The sequence below is a fragment of the Silene latifolia genome, chromosome 2 (genome assembly GCF_048544455.1).
Source record: "Silene latifolia isolate original U9 population chromosome 2, ASM4854445v1, whole genome shotgun sequence".
Classification (NCBI taxonomy): domain Eukaryota; kingdom Viridiplantae; phylum Streptophyta; class Magnoliopsida; order Caryophyllales; family Caryophyllaceae; genus Silene; species Silene latifolia.
Window position 1 is genome coordinate 6,762,478 of NC_133527.1, and position 10,560 is coordinate 6,773,037.

Here is a 10,560-nt window from a genome sequence, read left to right on the forward strand (position 1 = left end):
AGATAAGGGTAACCCTACATATAATGTAAAGTGAACAATGAAATTATTTTCGTATCTATTATATAATAAAAGTAGAATAAAAGAGAGCGTTTGTTTTCTACCACAATTATAAATCAAAATGATGCATTCTTTGAAAATTTTATCATTACAATATACCTAGAAAATGTACTTTGTATTATGAAGTTTATCAATTGTAGTATGCTAGAAATAAAATATGTAGAAACTAATAAAAGAAAGCCATGCAAAGCTAGGGGCTAAAAGTGATGAGATAGTAAAAAGATGTACAAAGAGAGGAAAAGGTAAAGGTGATGGATGATGTATGTCCTTAATTACCGCTTGATCATACAATAGTGTAAGAGTGAACAAATTATTCAACTTTGTTATTGTCAATTGATTTTGGGATAAAATTTCTTTGGACTTTCTCCACTCGATGAGCGGCAGCTGGCAAGGATTAGGTCTATATATGTGTCTAGCTAATACGTATATTAGGGTATATAGTTAAAATTTCTTTGTAAGAGTAAACATATCATTCAACTTTGCGTCTAGGCCCTCTTTAAAAAATCTCGATTTTCATCATATTTTTTAGGTGTTGAAGTAAATTCAACTACCATTGGTCTTTACTCTGTACCTTACCCAAACCAAATATATCCATGATCTCCTTGGTTGTTTTAATATCTTCCACTCCCATTGCCGCATACCATCCTCTTGCGAATTCGGCCGGTTCTCTCATCAATAACCTCACGGACTATCGTGCTCTTATGGGTACCCTCCAATACCTTTCCTTTACCCGTGTCCTGATATTGCTTTTAGTGTCAACAAGTTGACTTAATATATGCATGTTTCGCAAGCGTCTCATTGGTTGGCTCTAAAAGGCTTCTTCGATATCTAAAGGGTACTTCTCATTTTAGTCTTCAACTTCATAGTGCCACACTTCTTTTGCTTCACACGTTTTGTGATGTTGACTGGGCTGGTGATCGTGATGATTATGTCTCCACTACTGGGCGCATTGTGTTTCTTGGCATAAATCTCATCTTCTGGGTCTCACGTAAGTAGCGTTCATTATCACACTCATCTACTGAGGCAGAGTTCCGTATAGTAGTTGATGCCACAAATGAGGTCATGTGGGTTCATTCTTGTTGGCTGAACTTTGCGTGTTCTCTGGCCCTTGGCCCCAGGAGAGTATTATGATAACCTTGGTGTATATATTTACGCATTATTCAGCAATCTCCGTCTTTTATTCGAGAATGAAGCATGCATTGTACTTTGTATGTTTTCATTTTGTTCGTGAGCAGGTGCAAAAAGGGTTACTCTGTGTTCAAGATATCTCTGATGATGATCAACTAGCTGATGTCCTCAACAAACTGTTACGAAGGCCAGGTTTTAATCTCTCCTTCTCAAGATTTAACTTGCTATGGAAACGTCTATCTTACGAGAGCGTGTAAAAGATAATATTAAAACCTAGTCAATGTCATATTCAATCTTATTTCCATATTATACTTTTGTCTAGAATATCGTTGCTTAGCCTTAGAGTTAATTGTATCTTCTTAAGTTTAGAACTCTAGTCTTACCTTAATTGAGTCCTAGATCTTAGTTACTAGCTTGTATATATACATTGCTATTATGCTAATAAAGATACATCAATTCTTCTCAGTTATATCTCTTATAGTTATGTCTTATATATTCCAAATCTACGAAAATATACCTCCATGTAAATGCAAGTTTTTTTTTTATTAATTAGAAGGGATAAACCCGGAGACTTACAGCTACTTGGGTCCCAGACAAGTTTACAAAGAAGGATACAACAAAAGAAAGAAGAAGAAGAAGAAGAAGAAGAAGAAGAAGAAGAAGAAGAAGAAGAAGAAGAAGAGCAGAAACAAGAACAACAACAACAACAACAACAACAACAACAACAACAACAACAACAACAACAACAACAACAACAACAACAACAAAGGTGACCGTATTTAGAGCGGAAAGAATACTAGAGTGTCAGAATCAAACACCAAGACAAAGAGTCGTTCTTTGCGCTATCCTTTTCTCTTTCCATGATCTCAACGTTTTCCAATTATTCAACCATTCGTCTAAGGTATAAGGTATATTTTCCATCCATTGTTTGCACCATAACCCAACTCTAAAAAAATACTTTATCTGTTATACAATACCAGTTAGGTGTCTTGTTCTCAAAGATAGCTTATTTTCTCAATTCCCAAATAAGATTAACTATAGCAATGAAGAATACTTCCCAAAATCGTTTCTCAAACTCAATAGAGTGAGAATCATACCATATTAGAAAGGCGTCATCAGTCTCTAAGGGACAAATCCATGTGTATCCTAAGCATCACAAATACCAGTCCATGCGCTGCCAAGAAAATTTGCAATGCAAAAATAAGTGACTGAGAGTCTCAAAGTCCTCACCACAAATAATACATCTCATCTCCTCCCAAGCCATCTCATTCCACTTGGATATCTTATCCTTGGTATTCACCATTTTTCACAGTATTGTCCAGAGAAGTATCTCATACCTGGGTCGTACACGTCCTTTCCAAACTTGACTGAACCAATATTTTCGATTTGTTCCATTGTATTTTCATTTATAGAAGGCGTCGACAAAAATTCCGTGTAGAATAAATCCTGATTTATCAAAAGACCAAATATGGCAATCGTCTTTATCTCTTAAATAAAGGTTTGAAACCCTCGATTATCAAGTTTAATTGATCTAATAGTGATAATTCCCATTAAAACAATCTTCTCTTTCACTTAAGTTGCCACACCCAATTGTCGCCTTGCCAAGCGCCCATGTCAGCTACACACTTATTTTTTCTGGATTAACAAACTAATGAGCCTAGGAAACCCTTCTTTGAGAGTTATATTTCGAATCCAGAAATCCTCCCAAAATCCGAGTTTATTTCCTTTTCTAATCCGTACCTTGATACCCTGTTTTGTAACTTCTTCAATGTGAATATCTCAACCATTAATAGAGCACATCGACTTTTATAAACCAAACTTAGCCATTCTGTCTTCCCTTTTAAACACTCTGTCAGGGTTAAATTCATGTATTGAGCAAATAATCCTTTTCCAAAGCGCCTCATGTTCTATTGAAAAACGCCATCACTATTTAAAGAGCATGCTTGCATTTTTAATCTTTAAATCACTCATGCCTAAGTCACCCATCACTTTTGGTATTTGGATAATATTCCAGTTAATCAATAGGATAACATTCATCTCATTGTTTCTTCCCCAATAAAACCTTCTTTGAAGACCGGTGATCTTTTTCAAGACTCATTTAGGTATCCTAAACATGGACATATAAAACGAGAGGTAGCGAGTTCATGACATATTTAATGAGAACTCCTCTTCCAGCGTTTAAAATTAACTCGACCTTCCAAAAAGCAAACCTTTTTTAAATTTTCTGGGCCACTGTATCCCGGATTAAAAGTTTATTTGGGTTACCGCCTAAAGGAGCATCCAAATATTTAACAGGTATGTAAATGCAGCCCAAAGGCAAGGTTTATTTTTGGATCGTTTAATGGTTATTTTCTTATCCTTTTTAATCAGGGGCGGATCTAGGGCTAGGTTTCTCGGGCTAAAGCCCGAGTACTTTTCTTGGGAAAAAATATATAGCATATTTAGTACTTGAATGTCAATTCCAAGTCTGGGGTGTAGGATAGTGATCTTCTATTTGCTTTCCGTACAGAGTACCCGTGTTCTAATCCCACTACGAAGGATGTTTTTGTTATTAGATAGATTTTCTTTACCTTTATTGACTCATTTTCCTTTTTAATTTGCGTGGAATTTTTGTTTACTGGAAGTTTTAGCTATTGTACTCCGTAGTCCATAGTTCATTATGTTGTGGTGAATATTTTCTTTACATTGATCGTGTCTTCCTTACTTATGGTGAAGATTTTCTTCACTTTTATTGTGCCTTGTTTAATATTGCGTCTTCCTATCTCCATATCCCTTTGTTATAACTTATAATAAGTAGAGATATATTGTGATTATTCTTTATCTAATTTGTTGTCAATAATTTTGCGACTAATGAGTGTAATATGGTATAAAAAAAAGTTATATACTTCCTTCTTTACAATGATTTCTATACATTTTTCAAATTTCCCTCAAAATTTAACAGTATGAATATCAATTTACAAGAATGTTGCTTAAATCTTTTAGTAGTTCAATATAAATAATTTCGTCACTATAGTAGCTATGAAGTAGAATAATTATAAATAATTCGTCACTATAGTTGTGCGGTATATTTTAAACTAAAGAAAAAAAAATTATTGTTGCATGTTACTTTGAAAAATTGTAAAATCTAGCCCTAGGTAGATAACATTCCTGATTCCGCCCCTGTTTTTAATATAAAAACTATTCGTTATAGATCAGTGCAAAATGTATGAGTAGTTGATTGTTTTTTTTTAATGAGAGGTGTGTTGGCCCTTGGCTCCTCTCACATTCTTTCCATAACTTTCTTTTATTCATAAAAATATTATATATAAAAACTAAATTGAAAAACCGTAGAGACGATTCAGTTTTAAGGTTGCTAAATAAAACTGTTTTAATATAGCGGTTTGCTAAACCGAGGTGTTATCTTTGACATGGAAACAGCGCAGTTTTGATTTGTAACTTTACATAAATAGTTAAACAAACCAACGTATTTTATCGAAAAAATAAGAGGGGGAAATGTAAAATGAATATCTTTCTTGTTTTGTTTGATTTCCTAGTGCATCCAAACTCAAAACACTTCAATTGATTGAGACGGAGTATTAAAGTTTTTGTTTTTGGAAGCAAGGTGATGCGTGCCTATTTCATATATTTTCTCTATTTATTTGCACGCATTTCTATAATTATTTAGTAGCGACTAGCTATTATTCTCCCATGAATCGACTACTTTGGGTTATTTTGTATTTTATGCAGATTTGGACCCGAAAGAATGTAAACAAGTCAAAACCCGTCCCCGGAGTTGCATTCGGGATACTAGTGAAGTTAAGCTCGGGAATTATCATCTTGGAATGCGTGAAGACGGAAGCATGATAAAGTGATGATGTACGCTGCTGTTTCTCCAGAAAAGTCGATCGACAGGCTTGTTTGGTCGATCGGCCATTTTCGTCAGGAGAATAGTCGATCGACTGCTCTTTTAGTCGATCGACTATTTTGCATATCAGGCCGTGTTGATTTAGTTGTTAATTAAGCCCATTAGTTGTTTAATTAATAATCTTAGCCATCTTTGTATAAAAGGCGGCTGAACAATCAGTTTACGTATCACGATATAGACAGAAAAACTTTCTACGTTACTTTGCTTCATTATTTTTGGATCTAAACTTGTAATTCCTTCCTTCCAATTTCAGTAATTTCAATTGTTCTTCATTCATCTTGCTTTATTTTTGTTATTGTTCTTTACTGTTCTTATTTAGATACCATCATAGAACCGCGGATCCCCTAAATCCTAGCATAAGGGACTTAGTTATGCATAATTGGATGAGAAACAACAATTAAAGTAGAGGAGAAACCAAAGAATTGCATAACACAAGGGAAGAGGAGATGACATCAGGCATGGGGAGGCATGGGGGTGGATGAAAGAGGGATAGATAAGATGGCTTTGGTGATATGACTAGGAAGATTGTATTCTAGAGAATCAAGGTCCCATTTCATATGATAATATCATATGTGATGACATGCATTGGCTTTGGGACATCCCCTCTCAACTTCGCATCAAGTTGTTCCTTTGACTCTCTTGGTGGGATAAACTCCCTCATAACCTCACCCTGTATAAAAGATCGATCATCCCCTTTCCGCAGTGTACGACCTGCTCTAACCCTTCTATGTATGAGTCGACACTCCATATCCTCTGCGACTGTAGTCACGCCTTCCGTGTTTGGGACAACTTCATTGTCCAGCCCTCATTTTTCTCCCCCTCCCTCCAGCCTTGAATTAAATTAAATTTTACCTCCAGTAACAAATCTTGGGTGACTCTATTCTCTTTCCTTGTGTGGCGCCTTTGGCTCCGGCGCAACGACTTTATATTTTCCAGTAAAACCACGCCTATTAATTCCAGTTGGGTTAGCCTTTCCTCCTCTCTGGCCTACCAGCTCCACTGCCTAGGCCCCTAGCCCCTGCCACACCTTCTCTGCCCGAGCACATGACCTTTCTAACTCTTGTCACCCACCTCACCACCATTGCTCACCACCCTATAACCCCTTCCAGGCCCCCCAAACCCCTGCCCTACTACCTGGTACCAGCCCGTTCACGCCCACCCATCTCCTGCCCTTACCCATCCCGTTCATGCTACCCTTCTCAACCCAAATCGTTGGGCCCCTCTTCTACTTAGTTGGTCTAAGATCAACGTCGATGCGGCGTTTTGTCCCTCATCCTCTCTTGCTAGACTTGCGTGTATTTCCCGTTCCCCCTTAGCTGTACTGGACTGATTTTGCATGCCCATTTTTTTAATTTAATCGTTCTCCTTTTACTAAAAAAAAGAGTATTAAAGTTTATTTAATATTCCCTCCTAGTCTGAGTGTTGGTTCCTCTTTCCTTTTCCATGCTAGTCGGGTGTTGGTTCCTCTTTCCTTTTTTGGTAAGTTTTGTATGGTCCAAATTCAATTTCATGTGGGGTAGGGTGTTTTGTGTGGTCCAAATTCATTTCCTTAATTTTGATGCCCAAAAGAAAGGGAACCAACACTCAAACTAGGAGGGAGTATTTAGTGCTGAGTGGAAGAAGTACGGTCTTCCTCCTGAAAGACACAAGTATTTTTTCATGATATTTATCGTCAAACTTTTTATTTAAATCTTCTTAACATGTCTCTATATATAGTATAAAAACCGTTTCTATACCCGGTTCGTAAATATCGACGACGTTTTAGTAAACATCGACGACGTTTTCATTCCGAAAGACAATTTTGCCCCTCACATCTCAGTAACTCCACTCTTTTCTCTCTAAGTCCAAAAATCCCCAAATATTCCCAACATCAAACACCATCACCACCTCCTACCACCACACCGCTACCACATACAACCACTGCCACGCCGCCACTGCCGCAAACCGCCACCACCGTCTACCACCACCTATCCGGTTAGTAAATTTTTTTTTTAACAAAATTAGCTTTGTAATTGAAATTAAATCATTTATTGTTGTTGTTAATAGATTATATGACTTTATTTGTTAGTTTTAATTGATTATATGCTTCGATTTGGCTAGTTAATTGAATTTGTTTTGATTATTTTAGGTTTTATTAAACTTTATTGAATTAGTTTTGAAAGATAGGTTGTTGTTTGTATTGTTGTTTTTCTTGTTAATTTTTTTGCTAATTAGTTGTAATTGTATAGTTATTTGCATAAAATAGGTCAATTATATGTCGAATAATGTTGTTGTTGGTGTCGAATTTGAGTCGAAAAAAATCGGGAAGGGAACATCATGATGAAACGTGGGAATTGGTCGTTTCATCCATGGTGAAACGTGGGAATTAGCCGTTTGGCCATGGTGAAACATGGGAATTGGCCGTTTGGCCATGGTGAAAGGAAGGAATTGACCGTTTCATCCATGGTGAACGTGGGAATTAGCCGTTTGTCCATGGTGAAATGAGGGAATTGGCCGTTTGAGCCATGGTGAACGTTGGAATTTGACGTTTGGCCATGGTTCAAACGTTGGTTCTCTTCATTTGGCCATGGTCGATTTTTGAATTTCGACTTTCGTCCATGGTCAAACGTTAAGATTCAACTTTCGTCCATGGTCAAACGTTAAGAATCAACTTTTGACCATGGACGTTTGGCCATGTTTCAAACGTTAATAGCAAAAAACCGTGTTTTTTGCTATTATTTGCCGATTTTTTTATTTTTATAAGTTATCTAGTCGATTAGTGTGTTTTCTAACAACCCTTTTTTATTAATTCAGATGGGAGATCAAAATGAGAGAGGAAAGGCCATCATGCAAGCTCCGCCTCCGCCACCCATAAACGACCGTACCGATGGGCGGATTGTTACGATGTCAAAGCGTCGTTTGTGTGTTAAGCAGGCCCACCAAGATCCACCGCCACTTCGAGAGGCGTCTCGCATGGTTATGATGCCTATTCCCGATCACGTCCGTAGTGATTCGGAGGAGGCGAGGTCACGGGAGGTCGCCGATAGTTACCGGCAAGTTAGAGAGGATGAGTCGTGATGTTGGAGAGTATCAGGTCCAAGAGAACCCATCATCGCAGAGATTGTTAACTCAGAGGTTGGGCCGGGATCATAGAGGACACTATTCGAGTGTTAGAGAGACATCCTCTAGCACGGATAGGTTGAGGAGGCGGAAGAGGGATACTTCTTGGATCCTGAGAGAACCCGTTCCTGATGGTCCTAGTAACATTGCCATCTTACGGAGTTTTGGTGGACACGTTGCGTTCAACTGTTGGTTGGACCCTAACCCGGAGAATATGAGGTCGTGGATCAAGCTCTACAAGAGGCTGAAAACTGGGAGGGAGATTAGGGAGATATGTCTCAGTGAGGCTGTTGCCGCTAGGGTAGAGGCGATCGGGCTTCGGATTTTGAGGGAGTGTTTTAACACTGGTCTAGACGATAACCTCCTTAGTGCTTTTATCGAGAGGTGACATCCGGATACTAACACTTTTCATATGCCTTTTGGAGAGATTAGTATCATGCTCCATGATGTCCAGCATATTCTTGGGATACCTATTACTGGTGAGCTGGTGTGTGTGGACGGTTTGGCCGAGGCTGATGATAGTGGTCTGAGGGGGAAGATTGCGAGGTTTTATGGAGATTCTGAGTCCGAGGTTGTGCCACCGCGCTATAAGAATGGTGGTTTACTTACATCAGACTTGAGAAATGTTGTTCACCTAGGGAACGAGCATGACTCGTTACGGGCTTACCTCTTGATTTTACTGGGTCATACTCTTTTCATGGATAAGAGTGGTGATAGGGTGAACGCTCAGTTGTTGCCCTTGTTTGATAGTCTTGACCGGGTTGGTTCCTATGCTTGGGATGTCGTTTGTTTGGCTTACTTGTACCAACGGTTAGGGATAGCATCGCGCCGCGAGATAGTACTGGTGTTAGTGGGTGTCTACCGTTACTCTAGGCATGGATATACAAGTACTTTCCCAAGTTCCGACCCGGTGCTGGATTCTTTCTTGAGGACCATCCTCTAGTCGAGGCTTGGGCCCGCTTGCCTCGGGCTTAGGACGATTCTCATACTTTTCAGATGTATCGCCATAGTTTGGACGATTTTAGGTCGGAGCATGTCCGATGGTTACCCTACGGGAACCGTCCCCGGGGAGCTTGTAGAGTATTGCTTTACTCGGGTTTTATCAAGCATCTTGATATAGTAGAGCCGTACCAGCCGGATCGGTGCATGCGTCAGTTTGGGTATCGTCGGGCTATCCCGGTCCTGATGCTGATTTCGACTGTTGAGTCTCGCCCGGGGAACGGGAATTACAGGCTGGAGTTCGGGCAAAAGCCCGATAGGACATGAGAGAGCGAAAATTCGGTCACACCGTTACGGCGTCTGTAAACTAAAGCATATATGCCTTTCGATTATGATGAGGGGTACATGACTTGGTATGCGGAGATTTCACACCCCTATTTGTATCCCCCCTCACACCGCCTCCATTTTCGGTCTGTCGAGTTTCATGAGGAGCCGGAGGTCGCCCTAGCTCTTAGTCGTAAATTCAAGAACGTCTTCCAACAAACTAGTGAGGAGGCGGAGAGAGAGACTCTAGAGTATTTGTTTGCGGACATGCGTCTCTACTATGAAGACGTGTATGACGACTAGTTATTTTTTATTTTTTATGTTTGCCTCTTTGTACGGATTATGTTATTTTAATTCTAGTATCTTTGTATGGATATTTTTTATGTTTTTTTTGTTTTCCTTAATTTAATTTTAGTAATCTTTTTATTGATCAATCCATAGTTAAACGATACAAATTAAACGTAGTTTACGGAAATTAAACATAGTCAAAAACTTAATTTTAACACGATACAATTTAACAATAGGACATAATACAGAGATACAACTTAATAAGGTAAAACATAAATTGAAAATACAACGGGAATTAAAACGTAGTTAAATGAAAATTAAACGACGACGTAAATTGAAAATACAACTTAATTAAAACGTAATTAAATTACTATTGAACTTAATTATCTTCGGCTGATGAAGATGACGATTACAAATTTTCCAAATCGTCTCCGGCCTCAAATTTTTCAGGTTGAGCAGCAACATATTGATAATAGAAATCAATGATGTCGAGTTTGACATTTCCTAGGTTGAACACTCTACCGGCACATAATTCTGATAGTGTTGCGTAATCGAGCACGGTCAGTATGCGCTCAAAATAGACAAGGACATCACTTTTTAACCTGCGAAACTCCCAATTTTTTTCGGTTAATCTTTCATCAGAAACAACCTCATCAGTAACTGCTGGAGTTAGTATACCTTCCGGGTGTCCAGCTAGGATGATACAAAGGCTGCCAAGTGGAAGATTTTCAAGCAAGTGTCATACAGTCGCACTTGGAACGACTAATTCAAGGCGAGACACTAACACTGGTAAATCTGCAACGATTGAATCGATCCTTAGT